This window comes from Leopardus geoffroyi, chromosome A1 (genome assembly GCF_018350155.1).
Source record: "Leopardus geoffroyi isolate Oge1 chromosome A1, O.geoffroyi_Oge1_pat1.0, whole genome shotgun sequence".
Lineage (NCBI taxonomy): Eukaryota > Metazoa > Chordata > Mammalia > Carnivora > Felidae > Leopardus > Leopardus geoffroyi.
Window position 1 is genome coordinate 131,384,644 of NC_059326.1, and position 20,008 is coordinate 131,404,651.

General features: G+C 39.9%; 1 protein-coding gene across 3 annotated transcripts in view; it reads left to right on the forward strand.

Annotated features, from left to right (window-relative positions):
• The first annotated feature begins 911 nt into the window (after positions 1–911).
• Positions 912–20,008, forward strand: part of RNF180 (ring finger protein 180) — a 206,383-nt gene continuing 187,286 nt past the window's right edge. Inside the window, exon 1 of one of the 3 annotated variants that reach the window (XM_045494411.1) lies at positions 912–1,113. The gene's annotated coding sequence lies outside the window, so the exon portion shown is untranslated. Of the gene's footprint in view, positions 1,393–20,008 lie in introns of all 3 variants that reach the window. The other 2 variants (XM_045494422.1, XM_045494432.1) reach the window with 2 other exon arrangements.

Genomic DNA, 20,008 nt, shown 5'->3' on the forward strand with positions numbered 1-20,008 from the left:
CGTATGGCTTTTACGATTTCGAGATTTTTATCAAGAAAGGATGCCGTATTTTGTCCAATGCTTTCTCTGCATCTCTTGAGAGGATCATGTGGTTCTTGTCCTTTCTTTCACTGATGTGATGTAAAATGTTTCTTCTGTATTGCATTTGGTTTGCCCGTTTTTGGTTGTGGATTTTCTATTAATATTCATAAGGTATATTGGTCTGTAGTTTTCTGTACTCCTTGATGTCTTTGGTTTTTGTTAATGGTTTCATTGGATTCTCAGGTGGGAAATCATTACAATGCAACCGTAGTCTTGGACAAGAATCCATCTCAGCCGCTTCAAGCAAATGGAAATTTCTGCATCTAGCAGAGAAAGCTATATAGTTTTTAGACGTTCCTCTCCTTAAAACTTCCTTTCCCTTCCTCAAACCAACTAATAAAACTTGGCCTTTTATGTTCCGAAACTTAGGTATCATCTTCTGATGATCTGTTCTCATTGTTCTGATGTACTGCTGAAAAGTCAACATTTACTGCAAAAGACCCCCTCTCTGAATAAGCACTTTTGATTTACCTCTGGTTAGCCACTCACTTATACCAACTGTGATTGGTCAAGAGCGAAGTCAAGAACACTTCAGTGATTAATCTCAACTGAACAAAAGTGGAACCGAAGGCACAAGAAGTAATAGGCCCTGCAGGTGGGATCAGAAGTCAGACCTCCAGGAGGGACAGGGTGAGGCCAAGATTGAACAAGGCACGGAAAACTTCAGTTGCTCTGGGAGGGGGTGGCGAGAGAGAGTAAGTTCGCCCCGGTCTCCCCTAGCGGGGCATTGCTGGCGCGGCTCCGGTCTGCACGTGGTCAGGTCAGGGTGGGGCGCAGCCCACGCCCGGCCTGCGGGGGCGGGACCCACGGAGGTAAGGGAGCAGGGCGATCCGCGGTGCGGAGCGCCCGGCGCCGAGACCGAGGCGAGCTCGAGCGCTTTCCGCGGGGTTTGGCTCCTGTCGCTTCCCGTCTCCCAGACCCGGCTTCGCGGCCGCCGGAGAAGCCGGGCGGCGAGTGCTCAGAGCCGGGCTGCGAGTGGCCTGGCGCGCCGGGAGGGGGCGCGGAGCGGGCGGCTCCCGGAAGCGGACGCAGGTAAGGGCCGGCGGCTCCGGGCCCCGCAGGGCGCGCCTCGCCGAGAGGGTCCGGCCTTCACCGGCCCTGAGCGGCCGCGGCTGCTCGGGCCGCTGCTCCTCCCCGAGCTAGGACTGCTGGAGGGCTGGCCTGGCCTGGCTGCGCCGCCCCCCGCCCCGGGCCTCAGGTGATGTGGCCACGGTGGTTTAACTTTCGCACTTGAGGCTCTCCTTGGAGTCCTCGGGGCGCGACCGGAGGCGGGGTGGAATTACACCGGGTCTGGAAACGTGAGCCAGGGCGGTGAGCATCGGGCCGGGGTAGTGGGGGGGGGGGGGGGGAGGGGGCAGGGATCCGGCGGAGGGCGGGGAGTGGGGGTGGGCGACTGGGTGGACTGTTGGCTGCCCTCCAGGTCAGAGTTGAGGAACTGAGTCCTCCTGGGGAGAGTCGGCACACACCCCCTTCCGTGGCCCGTTGCCTCTGCACAGAGCCACTTTCTTTTGTCTGGTCCTTTTTGGTATTGGCCTTTCAGCTGCTTTTGTTGCAGCCTTGGATCCAGAGTGTACAGAATTTGCTCGGCAGAGGTTAGAAGGAAGCTTTGTGCAGCAGCGGGGCGAGGTGGGCAGAGGGTTGTTGGGGGGATGTTGTTATTAGTGCCATAATTAGCGTGCATTAACACGTATTTATCACCGTGACCTTTTCCAGATAGTACTCAATACTTTTGTAGCATCTAATAGTTTGGCTGGACCCAAGACAATATTCATTAGCTAACTTCAAAGAAACGTTGTGTGGACAGGTTACTATTAAATTGCCCCATTTTATAGGCCAGGCACCTCAGGCACCCACGCCCAAACCTGATGATAAAACTAAGCAGTCAGCCCTTGAGGAAGAACTTGTCTGGCTGAGAGTTATCCTCGGTCCAGTCAGTCACTCAACCTCGCACAAAATGTAGGGCCCACAGTGCTCATCTGACACATTGTATTTTTGTTAAGTCATTAATTACTGAAACCTTTTGCTAAAAATAGAACTGAGCCCTTTTCTGACTCTGGGAATAGCACCCATAAAAATCATTTTAGTACATCAGAATCATTTTGTTACCAGAGCCCATGTTCAGGGCCACCTGGGTGCCTTCTGACTTCAGCTCAGGTCGTGATCTCCTGTCTGTGAGTTCAAGCCCCCGCATCAGGCTCTGTGCTGACATCTTGCACTCTGTCTCTCAAAATAAATAAACATTAAATAAAATAAAATAAAAACCCACCCAAGTTCAGCTTCCTGTTGCTGGAAAGGCTTAAGAGATGAGTTTTCAGTGGAAAAGAATATGAGCTTTATTCATGAGTCTGGCCACCTGGGGAGAAGGCGGACTCTTGTCCAAAGGCCAACTTTGAGATTTGTCTTGCCCTGATATTTTTAAAGTATGTTGATCAGTTAAGGGAATACAGTAGTCTGTGATGTTTCTTGATTAGGTCCAGACTCCACAATGCCAGATACAGAGTTAGCTTTGTACTCAGAGGTTGTGCAGAGAAGTTCCTTGGTGCCCTGGGTTGATTGTGCAAAAAGACCTGATTCCTTTGTACCCAGGGGTGGTTGTACAGGAATACTCTGTTGTTTCTAAAAAGGAGGGCAAGGTCTATAGATGCACAAAGGGAGGTCAGTAAAGTCATTCGTGTGACCTTAAAAAGAAAAAAAAAAAAAACATTTCACTAAAAGAGGGCTGGTCTAATCAGCAAGCTGAGGGGTCTTCAGGTGGACTTCCTGGCCTCTGTGGCTTGGGAAAGTTCTGGTCCCATATTCCCCAGGGCCAGTGGTCTGCAAATCTTGAAGAAAGCCAGTTAGTTCTGTTACAGATCAAGGGCCTTAAGTCAGCAGGCAAGGAATGTGTTAACTTGAAGCAAGTTAACCCTTAAGACCAGCTGGAGTGCTGTTACATGTTCAGTTGGATCGGGAGAGTAGTAGTAAGGACTAAGGTTTTGTTTGTTTGTTTTTTTGTTTGTTTGTTTTGTTTTTTGTTTTGTCTTTGGTCTGTCAAATCTTTAATCTCCTATATAAATACTGTGCCACTGGGAGCCCTAAATATTTAATGAATAAGTGGAATAGAAGAAGTGAGCTCCTAGGTATCCTAGAACAATGTGCAGAAAGTTTTCCCAAACAGAAGAATTAAGCATTTAGGAGAATAGCCATTTTAATAATTTCAATGAGATTTAACTTGTAATTGGGCACATTTATGTTGTTATACTTTTTTAACTCTCAGAACCATCGACAGTTCACCAGTTTTCCTAGGGTTTTCTCTTATGTGAATTTGCCAATAGATCTTTTACTGTCCATTTTTCTTTCTCCCTTTCATTTATATATTTGGTTTTTCACAGTGAAGGTATTTTTTCTTCTAAAATCAAGTATTTAAAAAACAAGCATTCTTTCTTGGTAAAATAGACTCAAGTAGGACTTTTATGAGTGTATTTTAGGTTAGACACTAGCCTCTCTAATAAGTAGCTGTCAAACATCAAGCAAGAATTCTTTCAGACAAGTATGCAGTGGATCTTTAATCATTTTTATGGAGCTCTGTAATATTTTATGACACATCTATTTCATATAATGCCTTTTTATCAAGCAGCATAAAGCTAAACATTTCATTAAAATTTTGCCAACGACAAGATCCTTAGACTTAATTATTGACTCATGAAATAAACACATTTCTTTGCCTTACACCACCTTCATTCATCCACTTGGGGGAAAAAAAAAAAAAGAATGATAATCCGGCCTTTCTATCATTAGTGATATTTGGAGAGTTAATGAAGTAAATATTTTTAACCACATGGAAGAAAGATGCTCTGTGACTTCAAAGTGTGACTATAGAGTCATGAAACCCTGCCCTTATCCAAACATGCTGTTATTTATTTTTTAAGGGAGAGTGTTCATTCCAAGTGGTCACTTTAGGACACTACATGCCTCCAAAAGTTGCTATTCACAATTATTTTGAATCTTTTGGAATGTCTAGTCAATTTACAAGTAACAGAAACGCTTTCAGGATCGCTTTTAAGTACTTGTTTTTGTTTGTATTTTTTAATCAAAAAATTATTAACTCCATTAGAACACCATTTTCATTTGCTAAATTTGAAAAATGATTTCTGCATGACTGTGAAACTCTTCCAGATTTTGCCACTATTAAGGATATTAAAAGATTATTTGAAAGGCTATTAAAGCAATTTCAAACCAGTGGTTTAAAAATAGTTTCAAACAATGGCAACGTTGTTAGAATAACTTTGCATCCTTCCCAGAGTGACTACTCTAAAGGGGACAATACTTACTTGAAGGCTAAAGTTCTAGGGGCGCCTGGGTGGCGCAGTCGGTTAAGCGTCCGACTTCAGCCAGGTCACGATCTCGCGGTCCGTGAGTTCGAGCCCCGCGTCAGGCTCTGGGCTGATGGCTCAGAGCCTGGAGCGTGTTTCCGATTCTGTGTCTCCCTCTCTCTCTACCCCTCCCCCGTTCATGCTCTGTCTCTCTCTGTCCCAAAAATAAATAAACGTTGAAAAAAAAAAAAAAAAAAAAAAAAAAAAAATTAAAGTTCTATGTCTATATGTGTATAGGCATAGATATACTTATTTTTATATGTACATTTGCATGTTTGTTAAATAATTTGAAATTCATAATTTGAATTGTAACCTAACAATTTATAGTAGTCCACAATAAAATGGGGACATAAAATGCCCACATTAAAATATCTTGTTTTGGCTCTAGTATTCGATAAAGTGCGTAAAAAAGGAATCATATTGATGAAAACTAAGTATTCTTGTTTCTTTAAACATCATCCACTTAATTAACAAGGTGTTTTTTTGCTTTCTTAGATTTTGAAAATATTGGAGGAAATGACTTGAATGGCAAATCTCTTAGAAAAGCTAGCTAAGGAAATTAGATCTGTTGCATTTTTTTATCTTGATAATTTTCTCTGTAGCAAGCAGAAATATTATAGATGGTTGTATTAATAATAGAACTGACCTCATTCTATAATCTCTTTACTTGATTATTTCGCTGGTTTGATGGCTGGAAAAATTTAGAAACAATCAGTAGATCATTAGCACACATATTTAAAGCAGTTTCAAAACATCCTTCATAAAATTGCTGAGATAAGCATGAGAGTTATTCTGAATTAGATTTGCCTGACCTATTTAGAAGCCTGTTGAAAAAATTATCCAAGGCACCAGAATTGAAGTGTGGACACCAATTCAGACTGCTTTTAACAAATAGTATAGGCAGGTTGGCCAATGATGTGGTGAGTAAATTGAGGATTATTTACTTAATTAATTAATGGAGCTAGAAATTAAAACTGAAGTGTATTTTTCTGACCATATTCTACCCAAAATTTTGGGTTTAAGGTAGAGACTGTTCTTTCTCAGACAACTTGTCTCCTGGAGAATATATAAATTGTGTAATAAATATTTATATGGCTGCACTTGGCTGATTTAAAACCAACTAAGGCTTTATGGTCCTAAATAAAGCCTTCTCTCTTCTAGTCAGGCATTATTCTTTTTGATCACCAACCATATCCTTTCCCAACTTAGTGTTTTGCCTTATATTATTTTCCTTGCTCAAGATACCTATTTCTCTGCACTCTCCTTAACTAATGCTGTCTACATCGTTTCTATCCTTAAGACCCAGCTGTAATACCACTGTTTTTCACAAAGCTTTCCCTGACTCCCTAGTTCTTGTTTTCAGTTTACCAGGCAGTTGTAGTTGTTGGTTACTATCTATGTTTTTTATTATTTAATTAACTTTGTCCTTGAACTTGTTCTCCACCTAGATTTTTTTTTCCTTGAAGGCACAAGTCATACCTTAAATATATATATATATTTTTCTGAATCCTATACAGCAGCTAGAACACTGGATAATAGCAGGACATATCAGCTTATAAGGTTAGATCTATAAGGTGAATTTATTAATCAGGTACTGAGGTAAAATTTCTTAATGCTTCATAATTGTATCAGTCATTGTTCTAGCAGAAAACAGATTGCAGGCTCAGATGGGGTAATGGAGAAGAGTTTAACTTAAAAGGTGTGCCTGGATTAAAATACACCAACAATGGATGGTGAAGTATCTCACGACTATCTGTAGTGGGAGCCATTATCATCCCTAGGCCTGAAGGGTAAGAGAAGAGAACCATTACTGAAACCCAAAGACAGTAGCTATGTGGAGGGAAAGGCTATGTGACTATAGCTCTGGTCTTTCTGTGATCAGGCAGAGGAGCAGCTGCAGGAATGAATACCCCAGCTTCACTTTCGTCCAGTCCTCTGATGTCCTGTTTCGTTCTAGTTTAATTCAGTTACTAACATGCAAGAACACTTTATTTATGAATGATGTATTTCATTTGAACCACCATCCTTTTTCCCCCCTTGTGATGTTAGTTGGTATGGTATTGGTATACATGCCATCTCAGTGATTTGTTTGTTTCGTCATGTGTTGTCTTTTGCTTATACAGTGCACAGGTGGAGACCTAGAACTATGTGCATGGTCATTGGTAAATCTCCCTTCACCATTCCAACCATTTGATTTGGCTGAATCAATCAAGGGTGCTCATTTTTGTCTTTGTGCCATTTTCATAGATCATTGATTTTCAGTCTTGGTGTATGTGGTTCTGAGTGTCGTCATTCCGATTCAGGCAGGTTTAGGATAAGGCTTGAGCATCTGTTCTTTTACAAAGCATTCACGTATTTCAGATACACATTACATGAGAACCAGCAGCAAAAATAGTCACTTTGACCCAAAGGTTATGGCTGTTGCCCCCTTTCTCTTCATTGTATACGTAGCATCATCAAGGCTCAAATGCAAATTTGATTGTGCTTTATCTACTCTTGAAAGCAAAATAACTGTCTTAGATTTTTCATTTTGAGAAATGCTTATGTTATAGGATGCAAAATATGTGGCTTCCATGTTAACAAATTTCAAGTTTAGAAAAATCATAAAACATTTCAAATAAACAATATAGAAAATAATATAATGAACACTCATGTTCTCATCCTTTAGTCTTATAAAAAATAACATATTACTATTATTAATGATTTTTTTAAAAGCCCCTTTAAATCCCTTCTTAGAAGTTACTATTATCTTAAGCTTGGTGTCTGTTACTCCCTTTAGTATTTTTAAACTGATGCTACAGAAACATCAGTAAACAAAACATAACATTGTTGCACATGCCTTAAATTTTTTTTGTGACTGTTACTAAGCTCTGTGTGTCGTTCTTTAATGAGTATATTTCTGCAGCATTTTTTCCTTGTTTGACATAATGTAGAGTTTTTTCCAGATACATGTAGCTTTAGTTTACTTTTATTACACAGTATTACATTGTATTCATGAACAGAAATTTATTTGTCACATCTGTTGATGACCATTTGGTATGTTTCTAGTGTTTTGCTACTGCAAAGTGTTGCTAAAATGAACATTCCTATATGATATATTTTTTAGGCTTTTTGTGTACATAAACACTTAGATGTATAACTGTAAATCAGTAGATGCACGTTCTCTCTTACCACAGTTTGCCAGATTGCTTTCCAATATGTTCGTGCCTCTTTGTGCTTTATGAGTCTCTTGATGCTGCTTCCTACCATTTTAATGTGATATTATCAGACATTTATATTTTCCCCAATGTAATGGTTATGAAATGGTGTCTTATTTTAATTTTAACTTTCCCAATTTCTGGTAGAATTGAGCACTTTTCATATGACTGCTAGCCATTTGGTTTTGCTCTTCTAAAAATGGTGTTTCTCAAAGTTTTGCAGCTTTTTACCTTACTGACCTAAATTGTTCCAAGATAAGATGAGTTATAAATAATATGAAGAAATAAATGTGGCATGCAGTTTGTCATTGGAATGTCCATAAAATTATTAATCTTTTAACCAATTGTGTAAAAGAATTTCCCAGTTCAAAAGTGATACCTGAATAGCAGCATCCAGTGTAGTTTTTTCGCATTTTTCTTTAAGTTCCTCTGAAGATGCAGAGTAACATGAAAACTCAACATAAAACCAGAAAAAAAAAACAAAGAAAACACACACACACACACACAGACACACACACACACACACCACGTAAAACACAAAAACCAGAGAAGTGACCTCAAGAAGCAGATTGTCCTCTGGTGAGAACTTCCCCACATCAGCACCTTCCTTCCCTGTGCTACTCTTGCCTGTTGATGCAGACTGCCTGGTGAATATAAACTCGGAGGCTTCTTTCTCCTCCCTCAGTCACTTCCCTCAAGTATGCAGGTCTTCTGCCAACTAGCAAACTGGGAAGACATCCCTCCCACCCTCTAAGACACTGCTCAGTGAGGCAGGGACTCGTGGATATTCCTTTACTTTGTGTGTTCCATGCAAATTGCAGGACGTGTATAGGCGGAATGTAGGGGGTTTGTGGTGGGTGCCACAGAGCATTCAGAGACCTGCAGCCCAAAGAACCCTGTTGACAGTGTATGGAAGCAGTTGTACTCGGACCTGTCTTCATGGGTCCTGTCAATTCTCTCCCGGGAAACGGATAGGCCATAAAAGCTGGTGCATGACATCCCCTCTGAAGAACGCAATAGAGAACAGAGAAACAGGTGGCTGACACCCTGCTAGAGATAGGGAAACCATGTGGAGCACTTTGTGTTTATTAGCAAGCTCTGCCACCATAGATCCGAGCAGGTGGCCAGAAGAGTGACCGTGGTAATTTTTTCACCTTGTCTGTATAACACCAAGCCTAGGCAGATCTCCCTGGGATTAAAGGGTATAGGGAGAAAAAGAAATAAAACAAACTTAAATGGCACCCCTGAAATACTGTGGAACAAAGGAAGGTTTATTATTAAAGGGGGTTGTGATGTAACAATAATTTCAAGGTCTTGATGGGTAGTAGCACCATGTTTTCCCAGATTTTTATATTTTATGCCCATATATTTTGTAGCCTTAGCCCTTGATTTGTGCCTCAAGGATTCTACAAATAGTGAAGGATCTAGCCCCTTTATTTTGTCAAGTTGAAATTTTGGAAATCCTTATAAGATTTCGTAGGAGGGGAAAAGGGCAACTGCTGGTATTCTCAAAATACTGAACTTAAAAGAAATTTCGCAAGTTGAATCAGTTTCATTGGGCTGTCTTACTAATCACCATTAAAATTGTTGTGTGTGAAATTATTGATGTTGGATTTAATCATGAGTAACTGTTCAGAATGTAGGATAAGTTAGTGCATCACATGTGCAGAAACATTTGAAGAAGGCAAGGGGAACCATACATCCAGTAGGCGCTGGGGGCCTCACTGAAGGGGAAGACAGAAGAAACAACCAGTACACCATGGCTGTTTCAAGATTATTCTTTTTTTTTTTTTTTTTAATTTTTTTTTTTCAACGTTTATTTATTTTTGGGACAGAGAGAGACAGAGCATGAACGGGGGAGGGGCAGAGAGAGAGGGAGACACAGAATCGGAAACAGGCTCCAGGCTCTGGGCCATCAGCCCAGAGCCTGACGTGGGGCTCGAACTCACGGAATGCGAGATCGTGACCTGGCTGAAGTCGGACGCTTAACCGACTGCGCCACCCAGGCGCCCCTCAGGATTATTCTTAAGTTGCATCTTCTTAGTACACCATATAAGAGCATCACTGAGTTTCAGAGAGACCCATGCTGAAGGCCTGTCTATGCAGAACACCTGTCTGTAGAAGCATCTGTTGCCACATAGTGAGAAACTGGAGAATGATAACCCATTGCCTGTGTCCTGATGTGGATTCCATAATTCTGAAGAAGGGCGGGGGATGGGGGGGGAGGAGTACACAAAGGCAGCGCAAACTTTAAAAGTGAAAAAGTACCACTCCCCATATGGTAAGCCAGGAGTGTGTGTAGTTTTTGTGGACTCTGTTAACTCATTGGAGCCTGTTTTATTTTTAGAAGAGTTAAAGGGGAGTGCTTCTGGAGTACTTCTGATGTCACCCAAAAGCTGCTCAGGACTGAAAGTAGATCTTGAAGCTTGGAACTAGTTACTACTTCCCTGTCTTACCTCTGCTTTTCTTACTGTAGTCCTCCTGGATGCCAGCAAAAGGGGCGGGGGGTGGGGGTGATGTTTTTGCCTCCTTTGTTCCAATAAATGGCTTAAGAGACAGCACTTTCCCCCAACTTTGAACTGTCTGTAAGGACTTCGATCCACTTCACTCCTCCTATCCTTACAAATCTTAAGGCTCTAGAAAATAAGAACCTTTTCCTCACAAAGTAGTGAGAACAGTTTAGGAAGTTGCTTGACTTCTCTAGGCCTCAGTTTCTTTATCCATAAAATGATCTTAACAATCCTTACCTCATGGGAATGTTCTGATGATTAAAGGAGCTAATGCCACTTTATAAGTACTGTGCTCAAAATAGTATCTAGTATTTAAAATAATACTAACCTTTGACTTCATGTTTTATGATTAGAGATTTTAGTTTAAAAATAACAAAGTATATGTCTTTATGGCCCTTTGCTAAACAGAAAGATGGGGCGCCTGGGTGGCTCGGATGGTTGGACATCCGACTTTGACTCAGGTCATGATCTCATGGTTTGTGAGTTTGAGCCCCGCACTGGGCTCTGCACTGGTGATGTGGAGCCTGCTTGGTATTCTCTGTCTCTTCCTCTCTCTCTGTCCCTTCCTCACTTGCGCTCTTTCTCTCAAAATAAATAAATAAAACTTAAATAAAAAAAAAAACTTAAAAGAAAAAGAGTAAGGTTTTCTGATGGATTCCTTCATAGATGTTTATAAATAATTTGAATACATCCAGTAATCTATAGTTGCCAAACTACATCTGATGTCCTGAATCTCAGACTGTGTTCTAAGACGGAGTCTCTAAAAAGTGAATCTTTGTAAGCTTTATGAGGCGGGGACCAGCTTCCTTCGGTGGTGTTTGCTAAACTACCCTGGTGATGCCAGTAAATTGTGCCTTGACTTTAAGCAGAGTGAGGAAGTAATTTTTTTTTTTTTTTTTTGTCTTACCTCTGCTTACTTGCTTATTCACTCAACTGATTGGTGCCCAACACTGTGTCAGCACCACAATAAATTACACTGTCAAGGAGCTTGCAACTCAGCAGCGAAGACAGACATGGAACAAGTAATGAAAAGTGTGATGAATGTTCTGAAGGAGAACTAGAAAGGTATTTAGTAGAAAATAATCGTTTAAGGATGATCCCCACCTGCACCCGCTTCGGAAAGGGGTATTTATGCTGACTTGAGGGATAAGGAAGTACTCTCTAGAGGGTGGAGGTAAACTTTCTAGTGATCCAGCAGTAGGAGGCAGAGGAGGGAGCCAGTGGAGTGGAGGATATGAAAAAAGGGCGGACTGCTGGACTGTAGAGCCACGTGGGGCGGAGTGTAGACAGCAGTCTGGTCAGCAGAGCACAAGGAAGCCTCTGAAAGAAGCAGCAGAATAATGATTTGTTTTGCATTAACATCTTCAGTATGGAGAATAAAATGTTTCAGGTTTTCATGGAGTAAAATTTTGGTGACTAGAACCATCATTTCTGGCCTGGAGTTTTTGAAGGCACACACACATTCGCTTATTGTTTAGAGAGTACATGGGATGAAATATCTTTCTTTCCCCACATTTCTTCCTTGGTCTATTAGATTCTGTTCCACTCTCCCTTTTCGAAGGAACTGGCGAGGAGGCTTCTTCAGTCCACCTTAATCCTCTTCCCTCCCATTGCCCCTCCCTTTTGGACTGCGAAGTTCTCCAAACATATTCTAAAATCATGACTTGAACTCTCAGTGACCTTATCAAATGACAGGAATAAGTTTTTCTTGCAGTAGTTAACAGAATGGGAAGCTTTCAGTTATAACCTGAAAACCTCTGCTACAAATAGCTTGAACTTGTCTAGAAACGTTTGATTATGTATCATGTACATTCATGAATGACATTGTAACAAAGTAGAAGAAAGCTCTGGAGCCAGAAAGAACAAAGGTGGGCAGAGCTTGGAAAGTAGACCCACAGAAACTATCCTTGCTGTTAGAGTGAGGTCACCTAGGTTCACTAACAGAGGGGCTTCTTGTTTTGTTTTGGTTTTGGTTTTTTCCCCCAGGGGCTTGGGTTTTAATACTCAGACTCATCCAGGAGGCCAGAATCCTCAGGTATACATGAGGGCAGGCAGTTGGCAACTGAAACTTCCCACAAAGCCAGGATTTTGAAAGGCCAACATTCTCAGTGTAATAAGAGATTAGAAACAAAAACAAAAAAAAAAAAAAGCAAAAAAAAAACAACGTCCACAGACACAGAGAGATTATACAGAAGTCTGTATTGGTCTAGTTTAAGCAGATTATGGAGAAAAGTCTCATCTGAAAATTTGCTTTATGAAATTTTTTAAATGTGAAAAATTTGAAACATACTCAGAAATAGAATTGTATAATGAATCCTCATGTATCCATCAGCTTCAATAGTTATTATTCTTTCATTCTTTTTTCTACATTATGAAATTTGTTTCTATATTATATAGTTGGACCTGTGAATGACCAAAGCTACAATATTGATCTCTAGCTCAGGACCTTTAAAAAAGATAACAGCATTATATAGCACATCCACATTGAACTTAGTTCATGTATAATTTTGCTCATTTGTCTCAAAAATCTGTATTTTTAAAGTTGATTTCTTGGATTTAAGATTTAGTCACTGTCTACACATTGCTTTTCATTGATATCTGATATCTCTTAAGTTTTTCCTTCCTCTTAAAAATTCATTTATTTGTTGAAAAACCCCAAGTCATTTGTTCTGTAGAATTTTTCATTTTTTGTATTTGGCCAGTCATATCCTTATGGTGTTACTTAACATGTTCCTTTATTCTTCATTTAGTAATTAAAATGGCTCTTAGATTTAGATGCTTGCTTGATTCAGTTTAGGTTGTTTTTTTTAAAGAATACTTTATAGATGGTGTTGACTACTTTTATTTAAAAAAAATTTTCTTTAACATTTTTATTTATTTTTGAGAGACAGAGCACGAGGAGAGGAGGGACAGAGAGAGAGGGAGACACAGAATCCACAGCAGGCTCCAGGCTCTGAGCTGTCAGCACAGATCCCAACATGGGGCTTGAACCCACAAACTGAGATCATGACCTGAGTGAAGTCGGACACTCAAGTGACTGAGCCACCCAGGCGCCCTGGTGCTATTTTTAATTGCACTGCATCAGGAGGCACTTGATGTTTGGTTGTTGTTATGGGCTGAATAGTGTCCTTGCAAATTCATTTTTTTTTAACACTTATTTATTTAATTCAAGAAGGGAGGGAGGGGCACAGAGAGAGAGGAAGAGAGAGAATCCCGAGTAGGCTCTGTGCTGTCCGTCCTGCTATGGGGCTCAGTCCCACGAATGGTGAGATCATGACCTGAGCTGAAATCAGGATTTGGACCCTCAACCAATTGAGCTACGCAGGTGCCCCACAAATTTGCATATTGAAGAGTTAATTCTCAGTATCTCAGGATGTGACTGTTTTTGGAGATAAAGCCTTTATTTTTTTTATTTTTTTATTTTTTTATTTTTAAATTTTTTTTTTTCAACGTTTATTTATTTTTGGGACAGAGAGAGACAGAGCATGAATGGGGGAGGGGCAGAGAGAGAGGGAGACACAGAATTGGAAACAGGCTCCAGGCTCTGAGCCATCAGCCCAGAGCCTGACGCGGGGCTCGAACTCACGGACCGCGAGATCGTGACCTGGCTGAAGTCGGACGCTTAACCGACTGCGCCACCCAGGCGCCCCGGAGATAAAGCCTTTAAAGTTACAATGAGGCTGTTTGGGTGAGCCCTAATCCAATCTGACTGGTGTCCTTATAAGCAGAGAAATTTTGGATTCACACAGGGACATCCAGGATGGGTGCCTACAGAGGAAAGACCATGTGAGGACACATGAGAAGGCAGCCATCTAAAACCCAAGCAGAGAGACATCAGAAGAAACAGTCGTGATGGTCCCTTGATCTTAGACTTCTACCTTCCAGAACTATGAGAAAAAACTTCTTTTGTTAAAGCCCCCCAGTGCCACAGGGCGCTTTGTTATGGTAGCCCTAGCAAACTAATACAGTTGTTCTCTATTTAGTTATGATTTGCTTAGTTAAGATATTAGGCTTGATCTTTGAGTTCATGTGGTACAGCCTTGTACCTACATTATAAAATGCTCCATCATCCTTTTTTGTCCCCTAATGTTTTTAGTATCTACTGATGGTGTTTTTTCCCTAAATCTCTCATTTTATTAAGGGGTGAAAAATGGTGATTATATTGATAATCCTACATTTATGTAGGATCATTTGAGCATGATGCCTCAAAATATCATGATGTCTCATGAGATTTTCCCCATCAACTATTTAGTTACTGTAAAAATAGTATGTATAGCAAAGGTAGACTTGATTCTTTTTATAATTCATCTGTTTTCAGATTAAGACATCCTTTAAATAACCTGAGAATCCTTAACTTCAGATTTTAGGGCTTGAATTTATACTACCAGGGTGACCCAAGGATCCCCAAACTGAGAAACTTAACTACAAAGCATTCTTTCGTTGGTGATACCCCGTTAGCACCTGGCAGATAGAAGGTGAAACTTTTCCCTGGAGGAACAGGTCCTCTAACAAGGCCCCACACTTGTCTCATGGTAAAGATGAGTTTATATTCTGAGATTATGAAACCAAAGAGGAAGTGAGTGAGAATTAATAGACATAACTGAAAAAAATTTAGATCCCCAGAAAATTTAAGTGGGCCCAGGGCTTATTATTTTGTTCTTTTCTGTTTCCATACTCACAGCCTTGTAGATCTCCTCTGTTTTGTGGCTTTAGGGAACGATCCTCATTTAAATCTCCTCCTCAGATACTGTAATTTACAAGTCCAGATTCTGGAATCCAGCCGTGTCCTTAATAGTGATACTTGAAAGTCAAATAGACACCTCAGATTTCATACATCCAAAACTGAGCTCCTGACCTGCCCCTCCTTTGTGTCTGCATCCTTGCCCATATCAGTTGATAGCAATTCCATCTTTAAAGTCGCTCATTCTAAAAAATTTCGAGCTCTCTTTGATTCTTCTCTCAGACCCCGCATGCAGTCTCTCTGGAGACCTTGTTTCCTCTATTTACACTGTATGTCCAGAAGTTGACCATTACTTATCACCACCACTGCTACCACCGTGATCTGAGTCCTGTCTTTTGGCTAGATTACTGAAGCAGTGTTTTCCCATTCAAACAGAGTTTATCTGGTAATTGATAGTTTTAGTAACTGTATTTCTACTTTATACTTAGAATTTTTATTTACAACTAAATCTTGGGGCACCTGGATGGCTCAGTCTGTTGAGCATCTGACTCTTGATTTTGGCTCAGGTCATGATCTCAGGGTCATGGGATTGAGCAACCCCCCCTCCCCCCACCCCACCCCCACCCCCCGCCATCAGGCTCCACACTGTGGAGCCTGCTTGGGATTCTCTCTCCATCTACCCCTCTCCCCTCCTTTCTCTCTCTCTCTCTCTCTCTCTCTCTCTCTCTCTCTCAAATAAAAAAACAACAAGAAAACACACACAAAATATAAAATGTTTCGAAACAAAATCTTATGCCCTGTCTCTGGGAGCTTACAATTTATAGGAAGAAACAGATGTACCCGTTAGTGTAATACCTGGTGGTACAGTGACATGAGTACTGATCAGAGGCTTATGTAACACATGAACTACTCAAAGGTAAAGGCTGCTCAGGAAAGATAAAGCAAACAGTAATAGCACCAGGAGCTTTAAACCGTTTTGGAGGGAAAATGATAGGATAATTAACTAAATAAACAGGCTCAGGTATTTTGACTCTTCTAGGTCAGTGCTTTCTCCACTGGCACATACCCTTTTTCTTTTCTTTTCTTTTTTTTTTTTTTTTTTTTTTTTTTTTTTTGGTCTCTGCTATCAGTCTTTTTCAGTAAGCTAGTATGGCTGCCTCCATAGTCAACAAAAAGCCTTTCTGTGTAACTGTTCTTTTGGCCCAAAAGAAAAATGGATTTTGAAGCCAAATCAGTGTGCTTTTCTGTGGTGCCACTTTCTCCTCTGAATCCTTTCTTGATAGTTGATACTTGACCCATCAAGAAGAATATAGCTGTCCAGTAAAAGCATGGCAAGTTAGCTACTTATTATCACCTTTCAGTTAAGTGTGTTGTAATACCATGTGTTGTATCATGTTAATGTATTTCACATAAAGTAAAGATGTTTCAGCCCATTTTTACCTCTCTGAGAAATCAGCATGAGAAGCATCTGGGGAAGTAAGACTCTGTTTAATCTCAGGACCAATTGGTTATTGGGATGTTTCCCTCCAACAAATCATGTCAATTTTGTGTCTTCTCTCTCACCCAATTGGCTTAGAATCCCTGTCACCCTCCCATATGTTTTCACAGTCCATGTATTTGTTATTCATTGTGTTCTCTCACAAAATAGTAGTAGGGCCTTGGCAAATACTTACTGAATGAACATCTGTAGCTTCAAAGCACAATTTAAAATTCATTTTAAAGTGTCACCTGATTTTATTTTCTTCTTGCTACTGTCTCTTCTTGGTCCAATCGGGAATATTGGTGGTACTTTTATTTAAAATATGTTAGGCCTGGGGCGCCTGGGTGGTGCAGTCGGTTAAGCGTCCGACTTCAGCCAGGTCACGATCTCGTGGTCCGTGAGTTCGAGCCCCGCGTCGGCTCTGGGCTGATGGCTCAGAGCCTGGAGCCTGTTTCCGATTCTGTGTCTCCCTCTCTCTCTGCCCCTCCCCCGTTCATGCTCTGTCTCTCTCTGTCCCAAAAATAAATAAACGTTGAAAAAAAAAAAATGTTAGGCCTACTTTAGATTGCTCAAAAATCTCCAAAATGACTAAACCTATTCCTTGGAACAAAAAATTGCAGACATCATCTGGTGGTTTCTGGTATTTACATATGAATACAAATATACACACAGCATTTTTGTAAAGTGTATTTTGCTTTCCTCACCATTCTGTTAATTCTGTATGTAATTTCTACCCTTTCTTAAATTTTCCCCCTAAGAAAGTAGTGTCTGAGGAATAAGTATATGTATGGGTACTCCACACTCTTACTTTGATTCATCTTTAGAATTTATTCCTTCTTTTACCAAAGAATGGTAGCCGTTAAAATGGGTGACATTAATCAAATACAGAAGTTAGAAAATGTGCCTCTTCAGTACCTTTTTTTTTTTTTTTTTTTTTTTTTACAATTCTTAGAAGTGTCACTTGTATTGAAAAGCTGCAGTGAGCGTTCAAGACTGAACATCTGACGTAGGTTTGGGAGAGAAAGAAAAGGAAAAAGGAAAAATTTAAAAGAATAAAGAGGTGGTGTTGCTTTATAGTATGTAGCTTAAGAAGTTCCTGGAGAAGGTAGGAAATAACTGGTAGATCCTACAACATCAAACGCATATTATCTTTTCTCCTTAAAGTTGAATATGCACTGCATCCTGCCTGAGAGTTCAGCAGTTCCAGGGCAAGTAGAAGAGAAGGGAGAAGAGGGGTGAAAGGTAACTAGATGGGGATTATGTAGTTGGAATTATTCAGTACTTGGTTATCATCAGAAGTTGGGTGCTTTTCAAGAAAATGGTTTCTGGATATGAATACCAAAGTGTATGCAGAACCATTTAAGCAGTTCAAGTTGTTGAAGTTGACTTCATCATGTTTGAATCCTGAAGTGTATAACATAAGCAGTTATTGAAGAAGATTGAGCTCTCTCTCTGTAATTTATGACAGTTTTAGAAATAATAATTTGCTGACTTTAATTACCATTTTAAACACCCTAGCCACCAAGTCTAGATTGGCAGAATTGACAGTTTAGAAATCACCCGATTCAGTCTCTTACTTGTTTTCATAAAGCATCTCATACATACCCTTGAGAAATTCTGAAAACTAATGGAAAAGGAATCTTTTTTTTTTTTATTTTTTAACATTTATTTATTTTTGAGACAGAGAGAGACAGAGAATGAACAGAGGAGGGTCAGAGAGAGGGAGACACAGAATCTGAAACAGGCTCCAGGCTCTGAGCTGTCAGCACAGAGCCCAACGCGGGGCTTGAACTCACGGACTGCGAAATCATGACCTGAGCCGAAGTCGGCCGCCTAACCGACTGAACCACCCAGGCGCCCCTGGAAAAGGAATCTTGAATCGTAAGCCAGCTTTCACTAAATTACATGTGTTCTAGAGATATCTATTGAACCACAGAAGGCATGTACATTCCACTGGAATCTGGTCATATCTGTAAGACCCCTTTTTAATTTCTGCTTAACTTAAGATTACTTTTTGGGTCCTGTTGTGTTCTTACGTAGGTCACAAACAATTGTAATGACTGTTAGTTTAAAAACTCATTTATATTTTTGCAACTTTTCATTGACAATTGATTGCAGTATTTATTAGTACTTCTTTTCTTTGGCCTACTTGGGTTTGGTACATTTTATTCTTCTGTGTTCACAACACATCAAGATTCACTATCAGCAAGGGGAAGTGGCATGGACTCAGTTTACGAAATAATATCTGTGCCGCTGACTCTCCTTAGAGTTATTACATATAATGTTGTACTCATGTGAACAGTCATGGTTCCAAAGGCCACTTTGGAACATTGGTGGATTACTTCCAGGGTAACTGTGTCCTATGTAAAAATGAGATTTCTCTTTCATTAAGAGCATTCTATTTTTTTTAATATTATAAAATACATATATTCTCATTTCGTGAAATATATATCAAAATAAACTATATATATATGTATATACACACGCGTATATATACGTATACATTATATAGTTATATAAAACTATATAAAATGTTCTCATTTCATGGAGACAGAATTACAGTATACAATTCCTGCATACAACTTTTAGATGATGAGTTATGCCTTAGTCTACTATCTAAAAATAGACCATGATGCTTTTAAGCCAGAAAATCATATACACATTTGTAATTTAAGCCCCCATAGGGTATGGCGAGTGTATTTCTCAAACAGTAATGGAATATTTTCTTTCTGATTTTTGTAGTCATTATCTAAAAAACCAATATCCTATCTCATCAGCATCAAATATGCTCCCATGAGCATTTTTATCTGTAGACCTACTGCTTCTGAGCCAATCTTCAGCAGATATAGGAGGTATAGATGCTTCCTGATTTAGGTAACATGATAGCAACATGATACTGAGTTAACATCGTATTGAGTATTGAGGTTAATATCACCTCTTACTCTAGTGTGGTTTGATTAGATTTTTCTTAATATTTCTAACTTTTTTTTATTTGCTCTGAGATGGTCTAAATTGGCTAAAACAGTGTAGTGTTTTATTTTCTAATTTGGTATGCATTACTCGTTCCACATTTTTATCAATTTCACCTCCTTTGGTTCTAATTTTTAAGAAATTCATAGATAATTGATAAGGGACCTCTAAATTCTTTGTCCATTTTACTCTTTGGTATTTCTTCCTTATTCACTAACAGATGACTTTTAGACCAAGGAAATTATTATTGAGTCTTAATATCTAATGAAATTTGACTTGCTAGGTTTGGACTTGCTTGGGACCTCTCTCTCCTTTTCTGTAAGATTTCTCTTTATATTGATTTTTTTTTAAGTTTAACACATCAGACAATAAAAAAGACATTTTGTATTTCATGCATAGAACCGTGTCTGTCCTCAGCCTTTCCCACCATTTTATTTTAGAAGCACATAATTTCTCCGATTTCACAGGTTCACAGCTATAGAGAAATTTTGCCTCAGGAATAATTAAAGGGTCACCCATAGTTGATTTAGATGCTAGTTGGGAATTATAGCTGATTCGTGAATGGGTTAAGATTTGGGGGCTATTAGGATAGGGTGGATGTATTCTGCATCTGAAAGGACATGTAATTTGGGGGGCCAGAGGAAGAAATGTTAAGGACTGAACTCTGTCTCCCATCCGCCCCCACCAATTCTGTGTGTTGAAGTCCTAACCCCAGTATGATGGTATTTGGAGATATG